The sequence below is a fragment of the Eptesicus fuscus genome, chromosome 15, assembly GCF_027574615.1.
Source record: "Eptesicus fuscus isolate TK198812 chromosome 15, DD_ASM_mEF_20220401, whole genome shotgun sequence".
Lineage (NCBI taxonomy): Eukaryota > Metazoa > Chordata > Mammalia > Chiroptera > Vespertilionidae > Eptesicus > Eptesicus fuscus.
In genome coordinates this window covers 76,350,777-76,366,314 of record NC_072487.1, presented here as the reverse complement: position 1 = coordinate 76,366,314, position 15,538 = coordinate 76,350,777, and the positions used below count along the sequence as shown (strand labels likewise).

The following is a 15,538-nucleotide window of genomic DNA, read 5'->3' as shown; positions in this document are numbered from 1 at the left end:
CCCAAGGGCTACAGCTTCCTGTCCTGGCGTCTGTGAGAGACGTCTGGGTGTCCCGCCCAAGATCTTCCCTTTTCCCTCAACTTAGTCAGTGGATCCTGTTCCTTAGTCTCAGCCGGTCCCACAGCCACCGCCTCCTCGTACAGCCCACGTGGCTGTCTGTGTCCTCTCGCCCGACACTGGGCGTTGCTGTTTCTCTGCCTCTGGCTGTGAGCTGAGGGCGGGGCTGGCCTTGCTCATCTTTGCACTGAGGATGGTACACATGTGGTACATGCTGGTTAAAGAATGAATGATAGCTACTTTTTTCAAATTTAAAACAGGGAATAGTCTACGGCCATACCACCCTGAACGCGCCCGATCTCGTCTGATCTCGGAAGCTAAGCAGGGTCGGACCTGGTTAGTACTTGGATGGGAGACGGAATACTGGATGCTGTAGGCTTAAAACAAACAAACAAACAAACAAAAAACACGGGGAGATATTTGCTCAGACTTCATGCAGCTTGCTCATAGAGAGGTGAAAACTGGATCAGAACTCAGGACTTTTACCAACTGCACTTCCCTACAGCCATCGATTTTAGTGTCCTTTCTTGTCTGTCAGTTCTCTCCTTGCTGTCTGGCAGGTCACAAAACCACTGTCTTTGCTTCTGCCCGCCGGAGGTCTCGGTAAGCGGTGGGGTTGGCCAACAAAATGAAAGCAGAGTGACGTGGTCTGATGGCCCACCAGCCACATTCCTGCACTCTCTTCATAACAGAGGGGTGACTGCCTCTTAACCATTAGTGAACTTCTCGGAATAGAGGTGTAATGCTAGGGTGCCATTTCTTTGGTAAAAAAGTTAGAGATTCAGTCCTTTTAAAAAATACTGGCTTCAAGATAGTATAAAACTTACTTGTGTATTCAGCAAACCTTCTCCAAATCACACATTTAAAGGATAAAAAATAAATAACAAGTAACCAAAACAAGTTTTACAAATGACTGCAAAGTAATTAAGTTTCTTTTTACGACCTTTTACATCGGCTTAAAGGTCAGCGTGAAAATAGATGAGAGTTAAACTTAGAACCAAGCGCACCAGACAGAAAATCACCCAGGCGCCATTGAACACCCATGCCCACCCAGGCGCCACTGAACACCCATGCCCACCCAGGCGCCACTGAACACCCATGCCCACCCAGGCGCCACTGAACACCCATGCCCACCCAGGCGCCACTGAACACCCATGCCCACCCAGGCGCCACTGAACACCCATGCCCACCCAGGCGCCACTGAACACCCATGCCCACCCAGGCGCCACTGAACACCCATGCCCACCCAGGCCCCATTGAACACCCATGCCCACCCAGGCTCTCTGCCCCGGAAGCTCGGTTCTCCCTGGCACCTTGGGGTTTGCTGGTCTTAACACATGAAGGTGCCCTCCTGAACTGATGGGGAATGGAGGCGGCCGTGGTGCCAGCACGGTGACTAGTGAAGGGACGGTGACGCCGCTCACGGGACACAGTGAAGGGGCGCGGAGGGACGTGGGGGGAGTGTCTCCCTCTGCTAGCCCACCTTCTCTCCTGGCTGCGCCTTTGGCGGGGAGGGGGGGGAGAAGAGGCCCCCGCGGGTGCCCTGGGCGGCCAGATCACACTCCCCGTCTGTCCCGAGCCCCGTCGCCCTCCGGCGTTGTGTCTTTGGGCCGGTCACTGCCCTCTGGGCCTGCGACTTCTCTGCTTGTAGTGAGAGAAGTAGGCTGTCCACCGCCAAGGCCCCTTCTCTCTACAGAAGCCCTACCTGCGCGGTGAGACACGCGCACCCCCAGAGGGGCAGCCCTTGTGGTCCAGGGGTGAGCGTGGAGGTCGGGTGCTGTTCCTGTTTGGTTCGTGTATCCGTACAGACTGGTACCTTCCTCCGGGCGTCTCAAAGCCCCACATCGTTAACATAAACAGTGGGACAGTTTCTTTCTGACTACTTATAAGAAGTTCCAAGGTGGGGCCACTTGGGGGGTGCGTGCCACGTGTCATCAAATCGACGACGTCACCAGTTCTAAGCTGCGCCTTACATTACAGCCCACTAAGAAAGAAAACGGTCCGTTGAACTGTGACAGGCTGTTGATTGTGAACACATCTGATTGATTTCAGACACGATTGGGTGAAATCCGGTGGCACCATCCTTCCAGGCCCTTCTCCGCGCCGGGGCCTGTCCTCGGCCAGCGCCCTCCCCGCCGCAGGTCCTGGCCTCGCAGCCTTGGGCTGCCTCCTGGGCTCCTGTGAGGAAGGGGCCGTGTCCCAGGACCCGCGCTGACTCCCCGGCCTCCTTGGTGAAAGGTCATGCTCACACGCGCTGGGGGGCGTCCCCGTCGCTGCCAGGGGACCAGGAACTACCGCGGGCTGAGTCAGACCCTCGGGATTTACCTCCCTGCCCAGACGGAGCGGGACAGAGCTGTTCAGGGTCCATTCCTCCACAGGCTCCGAGAGCCACAGGCGGTGGCTCACAGCTCTCACCTGAGAGGCCTTTCGTTTCGTGATGGGACAAGTCCCGCCGGAAGATGCCTGCAGTGGAGCTGAGGGCCGGGCGTGCTTAGAGTGAGCGTGTAGCTAGCCTTGCAGTGAACTCTGTCTGCGCAGGGAGTGGCCTGCGCCAGGGCCCAGGTAAGTCAGAGTTCTGATGGTGACTTACATCTGACAGTTCCTTTCAGAGGCAGGCTCCAGGGCACGGAGCACCTGCAGGAGGTCAGCCATGCTCACCTGCAAAGCTGTCTTCTCTCTGGGGGAAAGGTTCAGATCAGACAGATGACATGACAAGACCAAAGCCAAGAGTAAATGTCCCTTCTCCACCCCCATCCCCCAGTCTAGTCCATTAGCAACAGCTTTTCAATTACATTCCAAGTCCTGCCCTCTCTGCCACCTCCAGTGTGGCCCAGGTCCACGCTGCCCCGCATGCCCGGAGCCTGAAGAATAGTAACTGGCGTCTAGGACGCGTGACTCCAGATCCACAGGTCGTTTTCCACTCGGGAGCCCCCGTCTAGTGGGAAGGAAGACGGGCTTAGAGCCAGAAGCAGAGCAAGACTCTAGTCATCTGTGCCCTTGACCATGACCTGACCGTGACCCCTTCATGCCTTTAGGGTTTCTTCCGTCAGTGAGGAAGGGCTGGGGCCTTTCGCCTGTGAGGACTGGGATTCCCGGAAGCATGGAGATCTGGTGGCTTCCCACGGATTCTGACTCCAAGTACCGGAGTCGGGAGTCGCGTTTCTGGTGGCGACTGCCGTGAGTGACCTGATGACGGAGGCCGAGGGACTACCTCAGCGAGCATGCACTTCGTCTCATTTTGCACTTCCCATTTGCAAGGAGCCGCTGCGCATTTTTGTGGATTCGCAGTGCGTGTCATGGGGATACATTTACGAGAGTTTCCTTGGCGAAGTGCAGTTCTGAAAATAGTACCGTGCCTTTCTGAAATTTTTGAATTAACACCCACAAATTGGAATGGCCCTGGGTTTGTATTTTGAATAAGCTGTGGCATACTGTTTATTCAAGCACGAGATTCTTGCCAGATTAGAAGACAGCGTGAGGAAGTATTCGGTTACTGACGTGACGATGCTGGCCGCCTCATATCGAACACCTACTATGGACCAGGCCCCGAGCCTCGCACATGAACCCGCTGGTATTCAGCCGCGCTGCGAGTGAGGAAGATACCGTTCTTCTAAGTTTCACAGATGAGAAACTGAGGTGCGAGAGGGTGAAGCAGCGCCCGGCAGCCCGGAGAGGGCGAGGCCAGAGCTCTGGAGCTGCAGGGAGGCCGCCGGCTGCCGCCCCAACACTCTGCTCCTTCAGCCGTTGGATCTCATGGGGGTGGCACTACTGTGTTTCTCTCAAGTGAGGAAACTGAGGCACAGAGGTGAGGTGACTTGCCAAGGCCGCATCGCTAGTTCGTGTCAGAGCGAGGGTTTGACTTGGCGTCACCGTCCGGAGCCCATGGTCTTCGCTACATGTCAGGTTCCAGCGGCTGGCCGACCGGCACCGCGTCCTTGCCGTCAGCCCTGCCATTAGAAGTGGCACCAGAAGAGCAAACGGGTCCTGAGTGAGACCTTTAACTCCCCGCGTTAGGGACGTTGAGGGTTACCCTATTGCATGTGGCCGGAAATTCAGCAAAAGCAAGCCCACCTCTTGCCTGGCCACTGAGGCCTGGAGCCTGGGGGCCGTCAGCAGGAGCGGGGGCCCCCGTAGTCTCCGGTGCCTGAGCCTGTTGCGGAGGACGTCCCCCCGGATGCCCTCGGCTGCCTCAGCACTGAGGACTCTGGCTGTCCCCTGGCCGCCTGGGGCCCGGTCACTCTGCACTGGAGCTTTAACACGGAAAGCTGCTCGTTTAAAAGGAGGGTCCCCGGTTTGGTGGGGGGGAGGGGGAGGGGGGACGGCGTCTAAAATTAGTGACATTTTATGAGAAATTGGAGGCAATACCGACCAATGGAGTGGCCTAGGCTTGGTTGTGTAAATGGATTCCTCTATGTTTTTGTTAGTTGACCTGTTTTCTTAACTTCGGGTTTTATGTGAGAAGAGGTGGAGCCCAGCGATACCTCTGAGCACCAGTAGCCCAGACTTTGGTCAGCACGGGCGCTGAGACAGCCCAGCTCCGGGTCTCAGCGCTCGGCGGGTGGAGCCAGTGGCTGGGGACGTCTTCAGTGGGTTTTCACTTGAAAAGAACAAATCCGAAATAAATAGACGGGCCCTTGACCTGCTACAGGAAGGCTCCCACTGTGCTTCGTCCCCCAGGCCTCCCCCCCGCGCCTGCCGGGGCCACACCGGAGGGGGTCCTCGGAGACGGCGGGCCACAGAGACCACTGGCTGCCGCTCTGTGTGCGAGGTGGGCGCTCGCGTCTCCACACGCCGGTCACTGGCCGGGGAGGCGCCCTGGCCGTTCAGCGCTGGGGGCCAGGCTGAAGTTCGGGGCTGCGGACCGCGAAGCGCGTGTTCTGCACCGGCAGCCGCACTTCAGCAGCTGCTTAAACCTGACCCTTCGGGAACGAGGGAGAGAGTTTCATGAATAATTTATTTCCAAAGCGAAGATGAAGGGACCTGAACTTTCCCCTTCCCAGCTCTTTTCGACTCGAGTGAAAATAACCTGCGAACGCTCGCCATCAGGCAAATGGAAGGCGTCACGCACACTAGACGTGCGTTCGCGCTGGAAACGGCTGAGCAGGGGCAGCCCTGTAAACAGCGAGTTTGCACTGAGACCGGCCCGGGCTTGCTGGGCGGTGGGGTGACAGTGCTGAGGCGCATGAGCATAGCGCACGGGAGAGCTGCAGGTGGTCCCCGTGTCCTTGGTTTGCAAAGGACGCCGTCAGAGCGGCCAGGTGCGCCTCCTCGAGCAGGCCACCTTCTACGAATGACGCGTCCTTGGTTCAGGTTCGAATGGGAGCGTTTGGGGCAGGGGTTGGGCACAACATCACAATGCAACCCCCTCCCGCCCTTTCTTCTTTCTCCTGTTCTTCTGTCATTAGCGCCTCCCGCCCCCACGGTTTTGTGCTGTGGCCTGTGTGATGTGTGGCCAGAGGGATCTTCCGTGATGCCGTCTCCATTGACGGCTGTGACATTGAAGGAGTGAGCAAGGGCACCGTGTGCCTGCATACTGCTTCCCAATGGTCGCACACCCCCTCACCCCCCACCACCGCCACAGGCAGTTGTCCTTATCGAGTGATCGCTGGGGTCAGGCCCTGTTCTAACACCTTGTGTAACCCCGACCTCCGACAGAAGACAGCCTTCCAAGCTGTGGTGCCATTTGCACCCTGTGGTGGTGGGACTCGGCTTGGAGGTCTGACTCCCTTGCCCAGGGCCCGTCTCCATGCCCTGTCCCCATCTGTGCCCCTCTCCAGTGCTCAGACCGAGGCCCTCGTGCTGGGGGCCAGTGTCCAATGGGGCACTCGTTCACTGTCCGTTTCTGACCCCGTAACGACTGGGAGCACCGGCAAGAACCGAGTGGGAGGAGGGCAGGCAGAGCCATGGCCTCCGCTGCCAGAGCAACACGTTCGGACCCGCAGCAGACACCGCGAGGGGCCCGGCTGGCGCCCCGCGGAGAAACGAAAGCCGGTACAAAGCGCAGGGCGTTCATAAAATAAAGTGCTTTCTCGTGAGGAACAGACAGGCCTTTGTTTCAAGAAGGTTCTCAGAAAAATGGGTAAAATGAAGGTTAGGCATCCGGATAGATAGACGTGAGGGCGCGGACCGTTAGCTGATGGGAAGGCGCAGGCTCGGGCCGGGCCGGGCAGTGAGGACGTGGCGGCGGCTGTGGGGGCCGGAACCCTGAGTCCCCGCGTCGGAACCCTGATGGCGCTGCTTGGAAAAGGTCAGGTTTCCGGTGGCGGGCCTCCCGGTGGAGCGTCACACTTGGAAAATGCCCTCTTGGAACGACCTAACCCTGACTTCTGGCCATTCTGTCTTGGAAACACTAACCTCGGGGGTCTTGTTCTGCATCTGTTCGGGAAAGTTCCACTTGCTCTGCGGAAACGGACTGGGCGTGGCTGCTGGGGATGGTCCGGGCTGTTACCCCGGAACACTGTCCGAGTGGGTTTGGAACAGCTGGGCGGGCGCGAGCGGGAGGGAGGCCTGGCTGGAAAGTGGCCTAGCGGGGCGCGGCGCTTCGGCGTTTCCTGGTCATCGCGGCACGGCGTTTTAGAAATGCATGTTCGGTCCTTTAAGGGTTTATTTTTGGAAACTTTCTCACGCACCAGAATAGATGAATCAAGAGCTTTCAGATCAATGCTGGAATGGCATCCCGTCTGCAGAATGGAAAGCAGTAGCCAGTTACCTGAAATCCACAGAAGGAAGCCCGCTCGCCGCTCCCCGCTCTGCACAAAAGGGAGGCACGCTGGGCTCTCCACGGAAACGGGAGACGTTTCCCGGGCTTGTTACTTTATTCCAAAGGTGTTTCAGAAAATACCAGAGCAGATAGTATCGAGCGGGGGCAGCTCCGGCCTGGATTGATTTCAGGGCGTGCACGCATACATTTAACCACAGACTCATTATTTCTCCAGAGGCTGTGCCTGAAAACAGATCGAGACGATTTCTCACAACCGTGTGGCGTAATTCCAATTACATTCACGCGATGACCAGAATTTATTGTTGGAAAAGCGAGAGTGGGTAAGAATATTGGAAAGGCTACAATGGAACTATACAGTGAAAACTTTGTTACATGCGGCTGTAAAAGGCTCCTAACTCTGCCCTTCGGAGGAGTTTTTGAGGGTTTTTAGTGTTACTGTGCAGCGCATGTTAAAGGTCTGTAAGAAGGACCAGAGCAGGTTCCGAGTCCAAGTTCTAAGCCCGGCTTTGCCCACAGCGCTGGAAGGCGTCAGCGAGGCAGCCCGCTCCACTCCGGAGGCGGGAAGGACCGGAGAGCCCCCGCCTTCAGCTTCAGGGTGACCTGCCTCCTGGGGGCTGTTCCAATTCTCACAGCTGTCAGCTGCCTCAGTGTATTTCCAACCTGAGTGGGTCCCTGGAGCGCCTCCGCCTCGGGGAGAAGACCGTGCTGGCAGTGCGCTGCTCCCCTGGCCGTCTTCCAGGGCGCAGCAGGCCGTTAGCCTGGGGTGTTGGGGCCCCGTGGACACGGTGGGCGGTGCCGTCTTGGGGGTGAAGGGGTCCCAGAAAGCGCTCCTCCGGCTCGAGATTCCTGAGCCGGCCAAGGAAGGCAGCGCTCCGTGTGTGCGCGCTCCTTCCCTGGCCTCGGAGCTGCGCGGAGGCCGGGCAGGCGTGGCTCCGTGGAACCTGGAGAAGTCTGTCTGCCAGAGCCTCCCACCTGCAGCCGCTCGGAACCCGCATGAACCGCGAGAAGGTTCTGAGCCGCCTAACCGAGCTCAAATGCTTCACGTTGCTTCACAACAGGTAATGTGCTGTTGTGAACTCAACAAAGAAAGCAGCCTTTGGGTTAAGGCGGAAAGATGGCCGAGAACATCCGGGCAGGAGGACAGGCCGTTCTTGGGTTGCGATGTGTACACCCAGCAGAGCCCCTCCTCCCGGCGCATGGCCCGGGTGCGTGTCCTGCCGCCGCCGGTGCAGCCCATTTCAACGACCTGCGTCGGTCTGGACATCAAGAGTTCTGCTCCGGGGGCAGAGCCCTCTCTTCTAGAGGGGCCTCCTGGCTCTCCTGTCACCTGGACCAGAGCAGACCTCTCGAACGCACGTCTCTCGGGTCCCGAACTGCGGCAGGAATAACCCACGGTGACCAGGCAGGTGCCTTCCCGGGCCGCCATTCCTGGCCGCCCACAGCCCCTCTGCGCTGCTGGCTCCATCCAGTTGTGCAGTTTTGCCTGATGTTTAACCTCAGTGTTCCCTGCCGGAACTCTCTCCCGTTGTTCTCATCGACCAGCGTGATTGACCCGTCTTCGCTGGCCACTTCCATTTGCATGTTTCAGGGGTAACGGAGTCACCTCCTCTGTTACAGGCGCACTCGCTCCCTGTGGTCACGTCTTTGTGCACCTGTGTCGTCTGTGCCCACCTGCGGTTTGCCATCCCTCCTTGCGAACATGGGTGCTGCGCCTGTTTTTGCCAAATGGAGTGATGACCTCTCTCTTCTTCCACACGTCACCTCCCACACGGCACAGTTCCAAGCGACTCATTCACGGCGATTCTCCACAGTCCGTGGACAGCTGTGGTCTGAGCAAGAGAAACAGCCTTCATTGTGAGCTGTGTCCCTGACTCCTGAGCAGTGTGCTCTGCCCACTTAAATACCGTGTGCACACATGTGTGCCTGTGTGTGCATGTGTGTGTGTGTGTGTGTTTGTGCACGCCGTTTCACAGGTCAGAGCTGGAGCTACAGCCTTGGTGGGTGGTGCAGCTGGTGGTGGTGGGAGCGTTGGACGGAGTGGTTGATACGAGATAACTGAGTGACGGCTGGTCTGCTCACTGAGCTGGTCTTACAAGCGTGGTGTCTGGAATCTAAGAACTGAAGGGCCTGGCTGCTGTGCTCCTGGCCCCTGTTTCTAAGCCGTTGACATTTAAGTAGTTGTTCGGTCTATTTTGTTGAGATCCTCAAGTGAAAGACCATTGTATTAGGTTTGTGCTCTCTCATTGCATGAGCCCTCCGAGCATCCTGCCCGGCGCGTTGGGGCAGCCTGCTCAGCCACCGCGAATGTTCTCCTGTGAACTCGGGTAGGCAAGGTCCTCCCTGCCAGTTCCCTTGATCACAGATTTGCTCTTTCCTGGGCTTCTTGTCAAGACACTCATCTTCACTTCCAATATGTGGTTGCAGTGTCCTTTCCAGCGATAAGTTTCTTCAGGAATTTCTAGTAATGCCACCCCCCACACACACCAGACAGGGTCACAGTCAGTGTGTTTGATGCCAGTACTTGGAAGAGTTCTGCTGTGAGGATGCTGGTGGATTTTACTAAGACCCATGAGGGCCATTAGATGCCAATCTCTCAGAGGCCAAGGGTTGGGGCGCTTTGGTTGGATTTTCTAGAATATGACCATGTGCCATTCAAGATGCTTAGTCGTGAGGGCTGTGTAACTGCCTCCTTGTGCACATGGTAAGCTCTTGGGAAACGTGTGTTGCATTACCAGAGCTAGGAGGACCCTTGGAGATCATCTAGAACAAGGAAGAGGAAGCCAGAGCCAGGAAGCCAGCGGACCTGCCCACGGAGGCCTGTGGGTGATGAAACGCCCGCTGTGCCCGAGCCCGTCGGGGACCCCACGGGCACTGTACCCGGTGCTGCCCCTCCCCTGCTGTAGGGCTGCAGGGAGCTCAGCCCTGGCCGTCCCCACACGGTGGAGGAAACAGACCCAGTTCCCATCACCCGAGTCCCGGAGGGATACAGGCTCTGCCTCGTCTCCCCAAGACTTACTGACAACCACTTGGGGACCTGCCTTACTTTAAGGGGGTTTCTACACTGTTAACGAATCGTAATGTAAATATCTGTGTTTTCCGATGGTCTTAGGCTCTACAGCAGTGGGTCGCGACCCACAGGTTGAGAACCGCTAGCAGGGTCGCCTAAGACCATCGGAAAACACAGATATTTACATTACGATTCATAACAGTAGCAAAATGACAGTTATGAAGTCGCAACGAAAATAATTTTATGGTTGGGGGTCACCACAGCATGAGGAACTGTATTCAAGGGTCGCGGCATTAGAAAGGTTGAGAACCACGGATCTAGGGGATTTTTTTGAGGTATTACTGTTTTCTGCTTGTGCTTAATTCCTGAGACAAGGCTCTCCATGACTTCTCGGGACCAGAAGATGATCATCTTTTGGATGAAGTCACCCTTCCAGGCGTCTTTCCTTTTGTGAATCATCTTGGTGACTTCCTTATTTATAAGCGATGGGCTTGTTCCCTGAAGTTTCCCCCCTCCCTGGCAGAGGAAAGTTTCCTTGGGTGGGTGCCATGGGGGAGGAGCCCGTAGGCAGGGCTCAGAGGGGGGTGGGGTGGGGGTGGGGGTGGGGTGAGCAGAGGGTCAGCTCAGTTCACTTTATTGCTCCTCTGACTTGAGTGTAAGAGAGGTTTGCCAGGGGTTGAAAGACTGGGTAGACTTCTCCGCTCAGGGAGACAGGGTCCGTGTTGGTGGTGGGCTGGTGAGGCCACTGTACACCTGTAGAGGGCGCCCTCTGAGTTTCTCTCGGGCTCTGCAAACCCCCTCTACTGTCTCCGGGGCAGTCCTGGACTTGCTGCCCTGGGAGGAGCGCGCTCTGGCACCATTTAACACCTTTGAACGTGGCGAGGGGGTTGGGGCCGCGGCCGCGGCGGCGGCCTGTGAAAGCCTGTTCTGTGTGGAGAGCCTCCCTCGCCTGCCCAGCTGCCTTGCCGACTCCCGTGGGGTCAGCTCCGAGCTGGATCACCTGCGGCCTGGCCTCGGCATTGCGGACCTGACACCCCCTCCTGGGCCGCTTCCCGCTGCGCTCCTCGCCAGCTCCAGGTGTAGGCACGAAACCTTTTTTTTTTTTTTTTAACGTATAAAAGTGAGGATTTATTTAGAGTGGGGAAAAAAATCACCAGTTTTCAAAGCCAAGCAAAACCTTTTTGAAACCAAGCTGTTTTATTGCTTGCCTTTTTTTTTTTAATCCTCACCTGAGAATATGTTTTATTATTTTGAGAGAGAGAGAGAGAAACATGGATGTGAGAGAAAACATCCATACGTTGCCTCCCGTACGCAGCCCAACTAGGCATGGAACCTGCAACCTTTTGGTGTGCGGGGCGACGCTCCGACCGACTGAGCCCCCCAGCCAGGGCTGCGACCTGCCTTACTTTAAGGGGTTCCTACACTCAGTCATTTACAACCACCCATAGGAGTTTCGCCATAATCTTGGACCAGCTGTTCTATTATCTGCATGATGTTTTTCTTTAAATAAACTCATGTTTTAAACAGCGTCATTCTAGGAGGTGACGTCTATGAACTCCTGGGTTTCAGTGGCTAGTTACGTGTTTTTCTGTGTACGCATATATTTGAATTAAAAATGCCCTCCCGTAGGTGTGCATCGCCTCCCGCGCCGCTTCGTGAGTGTGCCTGTCACACTCTGGAATTGTTAGTCTGGGTCAATGTGACTGTGACTGAACTTAGAGGGAAAAGCAGACCAGCACTTGACAGTGTCCGAGAAGGAATGCCTGGGCCCGCAGCGTAGGTGCTGGACCCGAGGGAGAAAGGGGAAGGAAGAGGAGCAGAGAGGCCTCTGGGTAACTTTCTCAGGGGGCAGATCTCTCCGTTTGATCCCATGTTCTGTGTGAATGCCTTCACTGTCAAAACTGGCCACATCCACAGTTCAGCATGCCAGGGAATATTTGTTTCATGAACCGAGTGTGTGTAAAGTTTTATTTTGTTACCAATTTAGAATATTCATACCACTGTTACCCTCAATTAACGTAAACATGTTTCAGTTTCCCATAGTTCTTACTCCAGCCATTTCCAAAGGCGCAGACAGGGGACCACGTCCTCCCTGTCCCGGTCCCTTTCTCACCGTGTGACGCGGTCTGCTCCCACATTCCTCACCGCCCTGAGCCCCAAGGGTCGCCTCGCCAGGCCTGACGGGATGACTGACTGAATACCTGTCGGCGCTCAGGATGGGTGTTTTCCTTGTTGGGTGTTTTTTTCTCCATAACATCTGAGAGCTCGCAGCGGACGGAGGTGTTGAATGAAAGTGTAATTCTTTCCCAGGCTTAACACATTGCTTAAATGTTTTAGGGAAAACGGGGCCCACAGATATCTGAATACATTTTTAGTGCAAAAACAGAGATTTATAAAACGTCTGCCTTCCAGTTATTAGTAAAAATAAAATGCAAAGCAGGTGTTTACTATTTGCCCCTTCCTGTTACTTAGCAACTTTGCACATGAATTGCGAGTCATAAAGTAAAAACCCAACAGGAGGTTGGAAGGGATCTTAGTTGTCGTGTTTTTCTGGAAATGAGCCTGTGGCCTTTAAGGCAAAGGGTGTGCAGATGCAGTGGGAGCCCTGTGGGCCGATCCCCAGCGCCTGCGTCCCGGGCCCCTGAGTCCTGCAGGCTGGCCCCCAGCACCTGCGTCCCGGGCCCCTGAGTCTTGCAGGCTGGCCCCCAGCACCTGCGTCCCGGGCCCCTGAGTCCTGCAGGCTGGCCCCCAGCACCTGTGTCCCGGGCCCCTGAGTCCTGCAGGCTGGCCCCCAGCACCTGCGTCCCGGGCCCCTGAGTCCTGCAGGCTGGCCCCCAGCACCTGCGTCCCGGGCCCCTGAGTCCTGCAGGCTGGCCCCCAGCACCTGCGTCCCGGGCCCCTGAGTCCTGCAGGCTGGCCCCCAGCACCTGCGTCCCGGGCCCCTGAGTCTTGCAGGCTGGCCCCCAGCACCTGCGTCCCGGGCCCCTGAGTCCTGCAGGCTGGCCCCCAGCACCTGCGTCCCGGGCCCCTGAGTCCTGCAGGCTGGCCCCCAGCACCTGCGTCCCGGGCCCCTGAGTCCTGCAGGCTGGCCCCCAGCACCTGTGTCCCGGGCCCCTGAGTCCTGCAGGCTGGCCCCCAGCACCTGCGTCCCGGGCCCCTGAGTCCTGCAGGCTGGCCCCCAGCACCTGTGTCCCGGGCCCCTGAGTCCTGCAGGCTGGCCCCCAGCACCTGTCTTCCTGGCCTTGATAGCCCGCTGCTGAGGTGGCCAGTGTCCTTAGCGAGGCTGTGGAGTTTCTGCCTGCCTCTCCCTGGACGAGAGTCACAGTAGGTGGTCTCAGGAGCTCTTTCTCTGTCTCTGATGCATCTAGTCTTGTTTGTGATGTGCAGTTTAGAACCTACTTCTTTCTAAGAGAACAAGAAATCTTTCACGGACATGACAAAGTGGAGAAGTTTGACCTCAGATTCCAGGCGTTCTTCATCACACTGAGATCGATAGTTGTAGTTTCGGGCAGTCGCATCCTCGTGGGGCATTAACCCAGCCCCCCTCTGTCTCCACGCGCTGGCAGAGCCTCTGGTGCCACCATTCTGGACGGGTGTCGGGGAGCCTTAACTCACTCAGATCGCGCAAGGTCTGTCCCCAGCATCACCTCGCCCCCAATGCGGCTGACTGACAGGCCCTGCTGGGCTCGGAGTTGGCAGGGGCGCGCTGGACAGTGCGCGCCCGCACGGCGTGGGCTAAGTGCCACGGAAGCTGGTTTGAGCGGCTCAGCATCCCCCTCACACGGCATCGCTGGCTGGAGTCCAGATTGGTTGGTGTGTTTTTTTCTTTTGAGGAAAGGTCAGACTTCAGAGAACGGAGCCATCTGTCCAGCAAATTGTCTTAAGGCTTTAATAACAAGTAGTTTGCAATATATTTTAGTGTGTGGAGTGGACGGTTTGTGTTCGTGAGGCCGGTCTCTTTGGAAATGTCTCCCACAGCCCGTGTAGCTATGGCTCTGGTGTTGTGACCCCGTGTGCGGCGCGCAGCTCCGTGCTGCTGTTCTCGCCGAAGGAAGGAGCCGGTTAGAAGCGGCGTGCGGGCGGCCGGTGCTGCCGGGGCAGAGGCGGCGCCGGGCCCCGTGCTCTGAGGCTGTGCCGGCTCCGCTGCCGGTGCGGCTGTCGGGGCGGCTCTCTGGCCGCTGTCATCACTGACTTTTGATGACTCACGTGACGGACTCTCCCAACACCTCACATCTGCTAACACCTGCCTCTGGGTTGTTGCGTGACTGCCTCGCCCGGTCCGCGGCTGGCTCCCCGTCCCGTCTGCTCAGCTCAGCGGGTGTGGAGGGAGAGCGTGGAGGGCACCAGGCCCGTGGCAAGGAGCGGGACGCAGCATCGAGGGCGGCATCCTGCGACCCCGGAGAGGCCTGTTGGGAAGAGAGACACTAAACAAACAATCACCGGGAAGACTGCCTAATTACAGGGGGACAGGAGACACAGAAGAGCGTTCAGACGAGCTGTAGGGTCAGATGAGATGCTCCGGCTGACGGGGCCGCAGGGAGTGTCATTGAAGTGGGAACCCAGAGACGGAGCGGGAGCAGGCCTGACCTGGACGAGGGGGGCGCTGTGAGCAGCCTCCTCCGGGCACAGGGTGCAGAGTGCACGGGGTGCAGGCGGTGCGAGGGGCGCAAGCTGCCCAGGTCGCCCTAGGAGGCAGAGGGGGAGGGGGAGGCCGGGCCGGGGGAGCAGAGGGGGAGGTGGAGGCCGGGCCGGGGGAGCAGAGGGGGAGGTGGAGGCCGGGCCGGGGGAGCAGAGGCGGAGGTGGAGGCCGGGCCGGGGGAGCAGAGGGGGAGGTGGAGGCCGGGCCGGGGGAGCAGAGGGGGAGGTGGAGGCCGGGCCGGGGGAGCAGAGGGAGAGGGGGAGGCCGGGCCAGGGGAGCAGAGGCGGAGGTGGAGGCCGGGCCGGGGGAGCAGAGGCGGAGGTGGAGGCCGGGCCGGGGGAGCAGAGTGGGAGGGGGAGGCCGGGCCAGGGGAGCAGAGGGGGAGGGGGAGGCCGGGCCGGTGGAGCAGAGGGGGAGGTGGAGGCCGGCCTGGGGAGCAGAGGCAGAGGTGGAGGCTGGGCTGGGGGAGCAGAGGGGGAGGTGGAGGCCGGGCCGGGGGAGTAGAGGCGGAGGTGGAGGCCGGGCCGGGGGAGTAGAGGCGGTGGGGGAGGCCGGGCCAGAGGAGCAGTGGCGGCCGCTGGGCCGCAGGGCCTCCTTGGCCGTCCAAGGACTTGCACTGGCGCTCAGCACTGAGCCACGGCGCCTCATCCAGGAGGCAGAGAGCAGGCAAGTGCGGCTGTGGAGGCAGAAAGGGTCCCTCACGTCCGACGCCCTCCAAGGTCACGGAAGCAGGTCCTAGACCTTGTTGGGAAGGTTAACAGGGAGACGGTTGTTTATAAACAAACACTGCCCTTGGGCTCCATCATGGAAGCATGACGCTAAGATTACCGACTCTTAGACTCATTGCCCCCCTTCTGTATTCCTGCAACCTTTTTTTCCCTAAAATTAAAAGAGCTTTCTTGAAAAAGACACTTTCCCATTCAGAGAGAACAGAGAAGAAAGCAGGTACCTCAGCTCTAGCACAGTCTAGAGCAGCTCTCCTGAACCTGGGCTCTGCGTGGATGTGAGGGGCTGCGGAGCTGGGACGGCGGCCTGGACAAGCTGTGCGGGGTGTGCTGTAGCTTGCAGCCCATTCTCCAAGGGACCTGGGACCCACGGAAGAGTTAGCGGCCGG

General features: G+C 58.1%; 1 protein-coding gene and 1 pseudogene across 2 annotated transcripts in view; both read left to right on the top strand.

Annotated features, from left to right (window-relative positions):
* Nucleotides 1–15,538, top strand: part of MED27 (mediator complex subunit 27) — a 136,447-nt gene that overhangs the window by 76,896 nt on the left and 44,013 nt on the right. The gene's annotated exons all lie outside the window — the stretch shown is intronic.
* LOC114226786 (5S ribosomal RNA) lies at nt 324–436 on the top strand (annotated as a pseudogene).